We start from the raw sequence: 15449 nt of genomic DNA, 5'->3' as shown, positions 1-15449 counted from the left end.
AGTAAATTAGACTATTCATTTCAAATGATGTCATGCATCTAACAAAACCTAAGATGTGTTATTCCAAACTCACTAGAGTCTCTGAAAAGTCCCTTCATATAAACAACATTTTTCTTGTGGAATGTGGCTAAATAAAATCCTAAATGTAAAGATCCAAAACTGACACCTTTTCATATGGTGGTTAGGAAGGACACCATCTGGATAGTTCTTTAAAAAAAAAAAAAAAAAAGATTTTATTTATTTATTCATGAAAGACACAGAGAGAGAAAGGCAGAGACATAGGCAGAGGGAGAAGCAGGCTCCAGGGAGGGAGCCTGATGTGGGACTCAATCCTGAGACCGCGGATCATGCCCTGAGCCAGGGGCAGGTGCTCAACCGCTGAGCCTCCGAGGCATCCCATCATTTGGATAGTCCTAAAGAGAAATTATCCTCACAACAATGAGGATGGACTGGTCTACCAATCTCAGGCCCTGGTAGACCTCAGAAAGCTAAACGCTTTGATTTGTGGAATGAGGGCCACTTCCTTCCCATCTTGATTTTCTAATAAGGCATATAATAAGGCATATACATGGCATTTTCCCATCTATGCCTTGATGTTCATATTCAGTTGGAAGCCAGAATTCCCCCACCTGTTTATTTGAAAACTCCCCATATTTTCCACACCTAGATATAGATGAGAATTTTTTTGAAGTTCATGAAATCATAAATAATACCACTTACTTTAGAAATCATCTAGGTCAATCCTTCTGTTTTACAGATAAGGAAACTGAGGCCAGAAAAATGAAACGAATCTTTCAAAACCACAGGTTTACTCTTTCTTTTCTTTTTTTTTTTAATTTTTTTATTTATTTATGATAGTCATACAGAGAGAGAGAGAAAGAGGCAGACACAGGCAGAGGGAGAAGCAGGCTCCATGCACCGGGAGCCCGACGTGGGATTCGATCCCGGGTCTCCAGGATCGTGCCCTGGGCCAAAGGCAGGCGCCAAACCGCTGCGCCACCCAGGGATCCCAAAACCACAGGTTTAAAAGCAAAGTCAAGAATCCAGGCCTTGGTCTTTTGAGGTCAGAGATTTTCCCCACTGAAGACACAATCCTTCCCACATGAAGTGAGCATTGACCACCTGCCTACCCTGGCCAGAGTGCCAGGTACTGCCTGTAGCTTACTAAATGCAGCTGCCCATTCGCTGCCAACTTACTTGGATCAAGGTTCACAACAGCTTCTGTGGCAGATTTAGAAATAGCCACCTACATCCTATTAAAGAAAGGAGACAACACAGAGATAAGGTTCTCCCATACTGTTGTACTTATTTCTCCCCCCAGCATCTGGTAAGGAGCTGCTTACAAGTGTATCTCCCGACTAAGCCAGAAGCCTCTCAAAGATAGCACCTCTGTCTTCATTTATAATTGTCTTTCCACTTTAGTCATCTTTATATCCCCAACACCCAACATTGTCTCACACATTATTAAAAGAATGTCCTTTACATCACCTACTTTCTCTCTGTGGAGGCAAGTGACCTGCTAATAAGTTCCCTGTGTGTGGCCATGTTATTTATTCTCATTAACCGGCATACTGAAGTCCACTGGCCATCTGCCTCTCAGAGAGGCAGCACATTCCCAGTTCTCTTAGGGATTACACAGAAATACCAATATCCGATTCTATCCCCTTGCTGCCAACAACTTTTCTACAACTTCCTTCCTAGTACCTTAAGGAAGTTCACAGTGGATAGCATGGTCCTTCACAGGCCAACACTACTGGCCTGATTCCCTGTTCACCCTTTCCTGCCTCTCCCCCTCCCCCAAGAGCCAAGTTCATTTGTGCCAGGTCTCCTTTGCAATGCATTGTTTTCTCTACCCATGATGCCCTTCCTCGTTGTCATCCAGTAAACTCACTAGACTTCAACATCATGTTAAATAACTTCTCCTCCATACACACTTCATGCTTCCTTCTCTCAGTTCCCATAAGGTTTGGTAATATTATTATTTGTTCACAAATTTTGTCTCTGAAGAACCACCTCTGAGGGTACTAAATTTTTTTTAAAGATTTCACTTATTTATTCATGAGAGAGACAGAGAGAGAGGCAGAGACACAGGCAGAGGGAGAAGCAGGCTCCATGCAGGGAGCCCGACGTGGGATTCGATCTCGGGTCTCCAGGATCAGGTCCTGCCCCAAAGACGGCACTAAACTGCTGAGCCACCCGGGCTGCCCTAATTTTTTTTTTTTAATGAGGGTATTAATTCTTGAAAGGCCAGAGGCTTAATAAGCTAGTTATTGTACCAAATCTGTGGGTCTTCAGAAATGCAAATCACCAACTTTAGGTGAAGTTGATACCTTTGTTCTCCCTGGCTATATCTTCAATGTAGACAGAAGACACATATGTATTCATTTACTCAACCAGTATGTATCAAGTGCCTCACATGTGCCAGCCACTGCTCCAGGTGCTGGGGATATAGCCATGAGCCAGGGGCCCGTGGCCTCAAAGAGGAAATAACAAACAGCCTTTATAGGAGAGTCCCCTCAGCAAAACATTGGCGGGGATTGGTTAGGTCTCAGCCCCATTACTGTACCAGAGAATTTGCAGAAAAGTGACCCACAAATAAGCTTTGGGTTGAAAAAAAAGAACCTAAGCCAATCTTAACCAGGAAAATACTGTACTCTCATTCTCTAGCTCTGCCCCACTTGGTTAAATGACATGTGTCATGGTTAGAGTTAAAGGAGGAACTGTTGAAGAATTGTTCACTCTTTCATGGGACTTTTTTCTTTGTAAGCATTTGCCTTTGAAGCTTCCTGCTGTGAGACCTTTATGTTATACAGGAGAATATCAGACCAATGACTTCTAAAGCTGGGATGAAAACGCCCACCATTTTATAGAGTTTCTGAGCATTGACTCCCTTAATGACTGAAAATAAGCCTTGAGTGAAAGAGATCTCATTCAAAACACAGCAATGCTTTTCGAAGCACCAGACAAGACTTGAGTGTGATGTGCTCACTAACTTGGAAATTGCTGAACAGATTTGCTTTGAAGTATGTTGCTGAGCACGGCACATGGATGCCAAATGTCATCCCCTCACAGCTGACAGAACTGGTGCCAAAGGGAGACCCTCGCCCCATGAGACCCTCTGCTTTGGACAGCCTAACACAGTCCTAAATGCAGAATTCATCTCCTGCCGCCCAGGGAGGAAGAGCTTCATTGGACCAAATGCAAAGATGTTTCCATGCACCTGAGTAATGTAGCAGTCCAATCAGACACCTCACTCAGGGCTTTCTTCTAGTTTCTACTTCCATGCCTGCATGCCTTCCAGTTCAGGACCTGGAGCTGTACATCATTATCAATCTCTCAAAGTGTGAGCTTCAGCATTCTCACTTATGTGTGAGAGAATGCTAAGGTAGTGATGTTTAGGGGTGATAAAGCTCCATCCCCCTGCTCATGTAAAGGCCAGTATGTTTTTCTTTTTTTACTGCAGTTACACTCATATCAAGAAGAAATAATAAAAAGGGAGACCATATAAAATAGAAGTTGCCTATTCAGTGCAGATGCTTTGCCTTTTATTTTAGTCCATTTCACATAAATTTACTCGAAGATACGACAAACAGAATTAGAAAGCTAATTTTGTACAGTGTTAGTAGAGGGATGGAACATACTGAAAACAAAAATAAATACAATTCAAAATATTTTTAAAAGGCCAAAACCTTACCAGAACTTTAGCCCTTTAGACATCAAATTAAAATCATCTATAACGAACTTGTACTGAGTCTAATCACCCCATTCCTCATGAAACTATCGGCAACCACAATCTCCCTGGCATTGGCATGGCAGTGTGACCACTGACACAGCCCATCAGGGCATGACTAGAACTTACTGAAATGACAGGGAATTCCTTATGTGGTATCCCAATGACCAGAAGAGTCATGGAATTTTAGGACCTCACGGTATCCAGTATTCAACTAAAGAATGTGATTGGTGTTGTCATATCGATATTTTCTTAAGCATTTGAAATGCTCTGCTAAATATTTTTACATTTGATAGTTAAACATGGAAACCCAAACTAACCCAGATTTTTAAAACTGATCTCATGTATTTCTGAACACCAATTCAAAAACTGCTGAGTGGGGTACCTGGGTGGTTCAGTGGTTGAGCGTCTGCCTTTGGCTCAGGTCATGATCCTGGGTTCTGGGATCGAGTCCCATATTGGGCTCCCTGTAGGGATACTGCTTCTGCCTCTATGTCTCTGCCTCTCACTCTGTGTCTCTCATGAATAAATAAATCTTTTTTTAAAAAAGTGCTGAGAGTTTGCTTGTTATCTGGAACATTCAGAACCACAGATAAGATATGTGGTTAATTCTTTAAGTTTTTCTGGAATGCCCTTCTTTTGTGACATTAAGACATAGAGGCAGAAATGAGTGAGCTGCCATAATAGAGATGCCTCTGTGGCTCAGCAGTTGAGTGTCTGCCTTTGGCTCAGGGCATATCCTAGGGTCTGGGATCGGGTCCCACATCAGACTCCCTGTGGGGAGCCTGCTTTTCCCTCTGCGTCTCTCTCTGTCTCTCATGAATAAATAAATAAAATCTTAAAAAAAAAAACAATAACCATAATACCACACATTTGCTTACCACTTTACAAATTACAAAGTAAAAAAAAAAAATTACAAAGTAGTTTTATATACATCATATTTTTTCCACTAGGCTATATATTCCACCAAGGCAGGACCAAGTTGTCTTATTTGAGGCTGTATCTCTTATTGCTAGTGTAGTTAAAAGCTAACTAACTTTATTTTTATATAATGATTAATATCATTCAAGTAGGCACACCAGGGGTAAATATTCTTATTCTAAAGGGCAGAAGAGTTAAATGATAAGTACACAGAAGTAAAATCAAGCTGGTATCAGAGCCAGGCTTTCTGGTCCCAGGCCCATTTCTCTTGCCATTGACAACACTATGTTATCATGCATAATATATTTTTAAGTAGTGGTTAATCCACAAACTGTGAGGTTTTTTATGGTATCACTTGATCCATGTAAAGAGAGTGCATGGTATATAGATGTTCCATTTTGTTGATGTGCATGAGATTCAGTAGGGTTCCAGACACCCCACTACTAAGCAGCAGAGGTGGCAATGAAGCTGAGATCTTCAGAGTCTGTCTCCAGGGCCCTTCTCTCTCTGATTTCACATTACTCTTACTAACCCTCCAAGAGGCAGCTCACTCATTTCTGCATTTAATGGTACTGCCTCTAGCTTCCAAGGGCTCATCTTCCAGTGACAGGTTCAGACATGTGTACCGCTGACCATATGATAACCCCGATCTCAACAAACACAAAAATGGGACACAAAGAGGCCAGAAAGTTCTGTCACAACAAAAAACTAAGGCATTTAGGGACACAAAGTACAATTTTGACTGATTCCAGTTTACTTTCTAATCATGAATAAAACATCTACTTTTAATTTCTTAGCCTATAAAAAAAAGAAAAAAATGTACAGGAGGGTGAATTGTATTTAATCCAGTCTTTTTTTCTTCTTTAGAATCTATCCTTTCCAGCTTAAATTTAAATAAGTTAAAAGTTATTTAGTTTCTAAATAGATGCTGCTTAGATTTAATGTGGTGATCATTTTGCCATATATACATACCAAATCATTATGTGCTACACCTGAAACTAATATAATGGTGCATGTCAATTATGCCTCAATTAAAAAATATATATTTTCCAACTTTTAGTCAGACCTGTGTCTTTGTAACACAGGCCCACTTCATCTAACCCCCATTAACAGAATCCTCAACTTGTCCAGAGGCAATGCGCTCATTTACTTGCAGCCTCCTATTTGTCTAAGTGGTAGTCTCTGTGTGGTTATGCATTAGAATCACCTTGGTGCTTTTAAAAAATACTTAACGCCTTGTCCCTGCCCAGACCAGTTATATTAAAACTCTATTTTTTTTTCTCAACAGAATGAGACAGCTGTGTTTATTTCATTTAATAATGATAAATAATTTTATCTCTATAACTTTCTTACAGTGAATTAAGTCATTTCAATTTTCCCTATCTAGAGTCAATCAACAACTATTTATAGAGAATTTTTTTTCTATAGAGAATTTTTAATTGAATGTGAAATAACCTGAAATTTCCTCCCTACTTTTTAGGTGAATAAACTGAACATAAAATTCCATGAATACTAAAAATAAAATTAATGTCACCTTTTTTCTTGGAAAAGAGTTAGTGAAAAAGAATTAGATAAATTGGTTTACTTTAATAGATGATTATTTTTAATAGAAAAAAATGCCATGTTCTAGGAAAACTGAAATGCTTCTTAGCAGCTACCAATATAACTACTGCAGTGAAATGTATATTTTGTAAAATATATAATAGGAAATGAATGTAGTGGCTATTTTTAAAACATGTTTTTTTGGAGTTGTGGTGCTACTTCCTAAAAAGAAGAAGCACTGGAGTTTGAAACTGACCACTTTGTCTCTAAATTACTTTGACAGTTTCAATGGACTGAATTTGTAAATGACATGAAACAGCTACTACAAGAACAAAATTGTCTGATTCCTGTTACTTTGTGGTTGCTCCGTCTTTCAGTGACAAAGGCATTTTCTAGAAATCACTGAGAATCATGTATGAACACATTAAGTTGTTTTCCACAATGAAAAACAGATCAAAAGGACTCCCTGAAGCCATGTCTGTCCTTTATTTCTGCTAGTATAATTACTAATCTACTTGGTGGAATACTGGCATTTTACTTTTTTCTAGGTTCATGATTATATTACTTTTTTTTAATCCTCCTGTCTAAAATGCCAGCAGTAGGCTAGAAGAGCTCAGTGACTTTGGTCATAATAAAAATTTAAAATTAAGAATGACATACAGATCTCATGGTATGGTAGAAACAAGAAAAGGACTGGGAGTTGGCTCATTTATGTATGAGCTACAGAAAGTTGCAAACAACTTTACTGGGCTGTGGTATCTGTGAATAAGGAAATAAAAGAAAAGGTGATCTTATGGAAGAGAACATGTAATAGAAGGAAATAAAATCATGTAGACCTTGCTCTGAAAAAAAGAAAAAGTGATCTTTGGGGGAAACCCTTAAAATAAAAAAAAAAAAAAAGTTTCTCATTCTGACACAATTGAATGTAGTCTATTTTATCAAGATGATATTGTTGTATCAATATCTACCATTTTTGTGCGTACTCACTAACCATTATGCATTCCCAACACAGAAATGCAGAGCAGTGGGGAGAAAGTTTCACCAACAGCTATATTCGTGGTATTACACATGGGAATGGCCATGATCTTTTCAAATGCCATCCAAGTGACGCTTGTCCCACAAGTAAGCTGTCCTTTTGCTCAAAACACCTGCATGTGAATTCCTTGGGGGTGCTTGTTAAACACACAAATTACTGAGCTCCTCTCCACACTGAAGGAATCACAATCATTGTAGGCAGGGTCCAGAAATCTGTACTTAACACACTCTTCAGACAATTCTTATTCACAGGAAAATCTGAGAATAAGTGGACTCAAAACGGACCCAAAGTCATTCATATTGTTTCTAGTCCTTTAAAAAAAAAAATAAGGTGCTTACATCTGACTCTGACCCAGGAACTAAATGTTGATATACATCTTAAGCTCCATAGGAAAGTATCCATTTTCCATTTCAGATAGAAAACATTATGAAGTGGGGACAGGGTGGCAAACCATCAGTACAATTGGAGAACTTAAAAGCAGAGTCCCTGTACTCCCTGAGACAGTTGGAGTCATTACTGCTAATCACTGAGAGGAAGCACATTCACCAAAGAGCATGCTAAATGCCTGCAGGTCTGTAGAAGTCCCTCAATTGAGACATGCTTCATGTAGAAATGGATAATTAGAGAGTGCATGTTCAATTAAATTTGAGGATCTATGAGGTACTAAGAAATATACAGAGTGCTAAAAGGCTGTGCACAGAAACATTTGTTATTGCTAAGTATGAAAAAAAGAACCCTTTTGAAGTCTAAAGCCTAGAGTGCATCTTTAATGCTATTTCAATAGAGGTAGCATCTTGGATTTGGTAACTGTTTTTTAATCTAGCATTTTTTTAAATAAAAATAACTCACAAATAATATAGGTTCTTAACATGAATTTAATAGTGGTGGGAGAGGTGAGATTACTGCTCACTAAATGAATTAAAATATATTTCCTAAATTCCATTTTTGGTTTGACAATCTCAACCAACCATCCATCCACAATGCACACATTCAAAGGTACCAACTCTGGAAAGCTGTGACATTGTATTGTATTTGTTTCTGATGGGGGAGGCATATAGAAGCAGTGTACAATATTGAGTGATAAACTCTCAGGCAATTAAAATTTGCTCAACTAATCTAAAAATAAATATCAAACTTTCATGTCCTAATTATTTTTCTTAAACTTCCAACAAAGATAGCCCATATACTTCATATCTTAATTTCACATCTGAAAGGAAGGAATCTACCCTATTGCTACAACTTGTGCAAATATTCTTTAATGTCTTCTCAGGAGAATGAATACATAAAGAGACATTCTACTATGACATAATTTTTATAACACTGCCAATAGTTTTAGGATGAACTATAGAATATACTAAAGAAGGAAAAATAATTCATTCAATGATTTTTTTACATGACTACTATGTTTCTAGATGATGTTTTCTACATACTTGACATACTTCAATGGATGGCAAAGAGAGACAAAAATTGTCCACACTACTTGGGAAAAAACAATAAAAAACAATTTTAACAGTAAATTATACAGTATATAAGATTGTGATTAGTGCTGTGGGGAAAATAGCAGAATAAGAGGGTTTGGGGGTGAGAGGGTGGGAGGCAAGCTACAATGTAAATAAGATTATCAGTATAGTCCGGAATAAGAACATGAAGATTTGAGCACAGACTTGAAGGAGGTGAGGTTGTTATAAAACAGATATTTATGGGAAAGAGTGCTCCATGCAGAAGGAAAGGCTAGTTGGCATGAAGAACACAAAAGAGGCCAATGCAGAAGTGGCAGGAGCTGAGGGCAAATGGTAAGATATTAGATCAAAGAGTCATAGGGAGGGAGTAGATCCTTACAGTCCATTTCAAAGACTAGGCTTATCCTTCAAGAAAGATGAGAAGCCACCGAAGAGGTTTTTGGTTTTTGTTTGTTTGTTTTCGAGTGGGGGCGGGGGGAGAATGCACATGTGGGCGCATCTGCTCACATACATGTGTTGGGGGAGGGGGAGCAGAGGAAGAGGGAGAGAGAATCACAAGCAGGCTCCACACTCAGCAAGGAGCCTCAAGCAGGGCTCAGTCTCACAACCCTGAGATCATGACTTGAGCTAAAATCAAGAGTTTGGTCACTTAACCAACTGAACCATCCAGGTACCTCACCACTGAAGAGTTTTGAACAGAAATTATAGAACTATGCATATAGCTAGTCCTATGACCCTAAAGCAGTACAGCCTAGAGTTTAGGGACATGAGCTTTAGAGTCAAATGGATGTGAATTTGGATTTTTGCTCCACCTCTAACCAGCTGCATAACTCTTACTCAATTTTCTCATCTACAGAAAGGGGTAATCCTTGCTTCAAAGGGTGGTTGTAAATATTTATTTAGGTAATATTTAAACTGCCTGTCTCAGAGATTGTGTTTTTCAAGATGGTAGCAAAAAGGGTTTTCTGTCCTTTCTTCTTTTAAAACTTATAGCCAGGTGACATAACAAATAAGGGAAATCTCTTCCACATTATGAAGATCAAAGGCAGACAGAGGGAAAAAATGTAGATGGAAAAATGATAAATAACTAAGAGAAAGGACACAGTTCAGACATAAGAATCTATAAAGGGAGATTGTTCCCATTATCATGCTAGCCGACACCACACTATTATACCCCTACCTGTGTCTGCTCCTAGATATTAAGAAATGAATATTAATGCAAAACCCCCTGATCATTCTTACCACAACCATCACTGTGGTTTAATAGTGGATTTCCCTTATATTTATTTTTTAATTGACCATTATCTATACCCCAAAATAAACCTGGACTAACTCTCACTTTTGCTTATTCTTCTGGGGAAATCCAGCCAAATATACCATCCTCATCTTCATCTTCCAAAACCCAGCCTTGAACAGTACATCTCTTGGTCAAACATGTTAAAGGACTTTATTTTGCCTGCAGGAAGAAACCTACACTCCTTAAGTAGGCCCACTGGTGACCTCCAGGGATATGTCCTTATGAGAGTTTTGTGACAGCCAAACTATTTGTTCTTCAAACATGCTTATTCCTATGCCTAAATCTATATTGGTCCTTTTGTCCAGAATTCCATCACTGACCATTGCCACTTATCAAACCCCTACTATTCCTTCTAGAACCAAGTCACATTTTATATCCTCCACCAATACTTTCTCACCAGCCCTCTGCAGTCACTCCATCTTCAGAACTATATAACACTCTTGCGTGTGCCATTCATTTATATTGAGTACTGCTACCTTCTACTTTTATCTTTGTATACACATTTCCTTACTCCCCGGTTTCACTATAAATCCCACAGGTTTAAAAATCTGGGAATGTCCAGAACTACTCCTGCAGTAACCAGTTTTGCCAAGAGCCCAAGAAATCAAGCAGAGTTCAAAAGCACCAAGATTCAGAAACCTCAGAAAAGAGCAATAAAAAAATTAAGGATTCAGAAAGTAGTGCCATTAAAAGTTTAGAAAACTTGTCATTATTTAGCTTAGAGAAGAAAAAGCTGGGAAAGACCTAAAAGTCTCTGTCAACTGTGAAAGGATATTTGGTTTATGGCTATTCTCAATGTCAACTAAGAAAAAGACAATCTAAAGCAATGTGATTTAAAGACTTAGCAAGATATTAAGAACTTTCTGTGAAGATTCTGAAACTGAAATGTACATTATCATGGTAAAAAGTTTTTCTTGAATTTCTTCAGTTTTTAAAAATAATGATTCTGCTACAGATCTGATATGTAAGGACCTTGGAAGTTGTCACATTTGTCCTTACTACAAGAAAAAAATAAACAAACTGAAAATCAACTTTTTTTTTTTTTTTTTTTTTACCCACCAAAGAACTGAGGTCACAGGATAAAGAACCACCTTAAAATATGGAGGGACAGGTAAGTTCAGAGCACTAAAGCCTAGATCTGTTTACCTGAAGCAATAGTAATTTTGACAAACTAGGGAGAGCAGAGTATATACTACAATAAAAATGAGAAATTCCTTGGGAGCAGCAATCTTGTCCCCCACCAACTTTTGTGGGATTTACCTCCAGAATGCCATCAAGTTCCCAGTCAGAAGTTTATAAAGATTACCTGTGGCTCTGGCACAGGTTGGGGAAGTGTAATCACTAAATACTCACAGAAGGTTCTCTACAACAAATGGCTACTCTCCAGGGGAAAGACTTTATCAGAGCTTTACTCCACCTAGGAGAAAGGCTTTTTTCCTACCCCAGCCCCTTCTATCCTTCTCATCTAACCTAAGAGGATGAGGGAAGGCTAAGAAACACTTGTGAAGGTCACAGATTCACTAAAGACAAACATTTAATCGTAAGATTATAGAATGCTTTTCCTCTCTTACACCTTAACCACCACACCAACAGGGTCCCCATATAATAACAGTGGATTATAGCTGAAAAATATCCAAGATGCAGACTTTATCTGACAAGGAGCACCCAGGGAAACCCAGAGTCAAAGAGGCCACAAAGATAAGAGCACTAAAAGAACATGAAGCCTCTGTCACCTACAGCTACAACAAAAATTAACTACATAGCCCAATTCCTAACTAGACTAACATACAGCCTCACCCCACAGGTCTATCTACTTCAGTTCCTATTACAAAATCAAATGTTATAAATTACAAACACTGTAAATGAAAAACGACTTTGATGGGCTCATTGGTAAAATAAATACAGAAGAGAATAAATGAGATTCTTTAAGAAAATAGCAAAAATAGCTCATCGGAAGCACTATTCAAAATAGCCAAAATGTGGAAACAATCCCTCTCTCTATCAGCAGATAAATAGGTAAAAAAAATGTGGTCTATACTTAAAATGAAATATTGCTCAGCCACAAAAAGGAGTAGAGTACTGACACTTGCTATAAGTGGAATGAATCTCAAAAGTATGTTAAGTGAAAGAAGCCAGATACAAAAGGTCACACATTTTATGATTCTACTTATATGAATTATCCAGAACAGATAAGTGCAAATAGACAGAATGTAAACTAGTAGTTACCCACAGCTTATAGCAGAGGTATGTGGGGAATAACTGCTTACTAAATAAGTAGTCTTCTTTTGAGGTGATAGAAATAGTTTGGAACTAGCTACAGATGGTGTTTGCACAATACTGTAAATGAACTAAATGTCACTAAATTGTGCCCTTTATTTTTTTTAAAGATTTTATTTATTTATTCATGAGAGATACAGAAAGAGAGGCAGAGACATAGGCAGAGGGAGAAGCAGACTTCTCTAGGGAATCCCGATGTGGGACTTGACCCCAGAACTCCGGAACCGTGCCTAAGCCAAAGGCAGATGCTCAACCACTGAGCCATCCAGGCATCCCCGAATTGTGCCCTTTAAAATGGTTAATTTTATGCTTTTGAACTTTACCTAAATTTAAAAAAAAAGGCTACATCACTAGAAAATTCCCAAATTAAAATGCAAAGAGAAAAACAAAATGAAAAAAGAAAAGTACAGAATATCATCTAAGAACTGTGAGATAACTTCAAAAGGTCTAGCATATATATATATATACACACACATATATATATTTATATAAAGATGGCAATGAAGCAACTGAATTTTAAATACATTTTAACATATTTAGGGTTTGGACTCCTTGGCTGCGGGCATCTAAATATGACTCTGGCTAATCAGGGAATTTGGGGAAGAATATCAAAGAAATCACGGGCTTGATGAAGGCTAGAAAGCCAACCTTGGCAACAGGATTCCTCAAGGGAGCTCCAGACAGCAAGGAAATAGGAACAGCCTCACAACAAAAAGAGTAAAGTCAATTTTTCCCTGCTGTGATGAACATACTCCCAACTATTATTTATTTTCAGCCTTCTCAAAATCCAAAACCTCCAATAAAAAGTGTCTGCCTCTGCTTAGTTCATGGACACTCACTGGCTGTGAGGGGAAGAAGTAGGACAGTCTGGACTTCTAAGGTTTCTGACCTTTATGGGGAGGCAGGCACTGGTCCTCTCTGCCCAGCTGCTGGTGGTCTCAAGAGCTCAAATGAAAGGCTTGCAAATGTAGACTCAGAATTCTGAGGAGGGAGCATTCCTGCCAGGGCCCCCTGGTATGCCTAAGCCCAGCTCAAGAAGTGCTGCAAGAAGCTGCACAGCAGAACAAACAGCAGCTGCAGGGGTGAAACGCCATTCCTGGGGCACTGAAGACAAGAAGAGCAAATAAGCCTCCTGTCTCCACCTAGTGCCCTCTATAAACGGGAAGTCAGCTAGCAAGGGAGACACGAGAATCGGCATAATCCCAGCCCCAATGTCACGAGCCAGGTATAGCAGTGTGAATGAGAGCTGACAGACAATTGCTTCATCACTGGTACGTCATTCCACCAAGACCAACACATGGAATGAAGGAACTGTCCAGACGAAATTGGGTTGCCTGGAAAAAAGCAAGATGTTTTGGTTGCCCAGCAACCAAACATGGGAACATGAGAACTCCAGAAGACTAGGAAGAGCCACCTTCTAAGTATCTAATAAAAGATAGCTACTTCTCACAGTTTCTAAAAAGGTGGCAAAAATACTCTGATTTTTGAATTTAAGAGGTTGGCTCAGTAATGGCTTTTGGGAGAAAATCTAAAAATGATATAATGCTTTACCCACTCAATGTATGGCTCCAGGTATATGGAACACAGAGGTCAAAGAGCAAGCATAAATTTGAGAATTAAATGCTAATAGAGTTCATTCCAAAGTAACTGGTGATGGGCATTTTCGGAGCACATGATAGTAAAGGAAAATCTCCTTAGAAATAGTCACTGAAGGGGGCACATGGGTGGCTCAGTCAGTTAAAGCATCTGACTCTTGATTTCAGCTCAGGTCATGTTGTAAGATCAAAGAAAGAAAAGAGAAAGAAAGAAAGGGTCATTGGAATTCTGTATTTTTAAAGTGGCTTTGGAGCAATTATAGACTGAAGTACCAAGACTCCTCTGTAATCAATGTTAAAGTTCTGAAAAAGGACACAGCAAATGCAGGTCAGACAGGGACATGAGAACTGTGACACATGGAAAAGTTGACAAGTGACAGAGACAACCAAATCTAACAAGGACAGAAGTAGCTCCTCTACATCAAGCTAAGCATTCTACCCATCACTAGGAGAAGAATCCAAAGTTAATATCAAACTCAAAAAAATAAAATACACATATTAAACTAAAAAAAACTTAGTATCAAAACCTCGTAGTATATTAGTGGCAGTTGTTAATATTTGCTTAAATTAAATATATTGCCATGGCTCCCAAGCTAGTGTCGGACAAATGTGGTTTGGAGAGGCGCATATGGCTGTAAGATGTACTCCATGAAAGGTAAAGTATTCTGTGGTCTGCTGGGAGCTTTAGGATTCACACTGGCAAATTAAAGAGCCTGAGAGTCTTGCCATAAAGAGAAATGCTTACCTTTAACTCAGTGCATCCTCCATTTATTTCAACTGAAAAGCCTGGTTTCAATAAACATCTCCCTGAATGTTTTTTTTTTTTTTCCAGAACATTTTCCCCAAATTCCAAAATTGGTGACCATTCAGGGAAAAAAAAATAGGGAAAAATAAGGATTTACTAAATCAGAATTTTTATTCTGATAACCTAAACCAACCTAAATATAATTTGGCTAAAATAAAAAAATGGACTTCTTCTAAGAAGATGAAATACCTACTGATGTATTACGTAATTAGATAAGCACATCTCTCATTGATTAAAATCTACAATTTTAACATATTCCAAGGTAATTTTATTCTACCTGATTGTTTGAGGAAAAGAAGGGCCTCTCTATATACCTATTTTGAAAGCAAAGCATAAAATGACCCCAAGTTTCTGAAAGTTCTCAGATGGTGCTTTGTAAATGCATAAAATATACATGCTTGTTCTCTCTGCCTCCCTCCTTCCCTCTTTTCTTCCTTCTCTCTCTCTCTCTCTCCCCCCCCCAAAAAAAAACTTACTCTTGGCTATTATCACCTTCTGTTAAAGGGTTGGAAAGCAAACTCACAATTTGGGTTAAAATGGAATGTAGTTTCATAGATCTGAACTAAAGTGGCAAACTTTTAGGAAATACTAAATGGCAGAATAACATTTCAAAAATTTTGAAAGCCCAGATTAGTTAAGAATGACAAATAAAACTCTGCTTTTATGGAATGCAGGCAAGTTAAACTTCATTTCAAAAAGGTACAAATTCTTTCTTTTTTGAAAAGCTGTATTAAAATAAATGAATTCCAGTTTCATATTTTAGTTTCCAGATGCTGCCTCCAGCTC

The 15449-nt window shown here is 38.4% G+C and overlaps 1 long non-coding RNA gene across 1 annotated transcript in view; it reads right to left on the bottom strand.

The window, feature by feature from the left end:
* LOC111093222 overlaps positions 1-13587 on the bottom strand; it is a 54649-nt gene extending 41062 nt beyond the window's left edge. The window contains exon 1 of the long non-coding RNA XR_005380866.1: positions 13153-13587. This is a non-coding gene — a long non-coding RNA (uncharacterized LOC111093222). The remainder of the gene's footprint in view (positions 1-13152) is intronic.
* Between the last annotated feature and the right edge of the window lie 1862 nt (positions 13588-15449).

Source organism: Canis lupus, chromosome 29, assembly GCF_011100685.1.
Source record: "Canis lupus familiaris isolate Mischka breed German Shepherd chromosome 29, alternate assembly UU_Cfam_GSD_1.0, whole genome shotgun sequence".
NCBI lineage: Eukaryota > Metazoa > Chordata > Mammalia > Carnivora > Canidae > Canis > Canis lupus.
The sequence above is the reverse complement of the archived record's forward strand: the minus strand, read 5'-3'. Positions and strand labels throughout refer to the sequence as shown.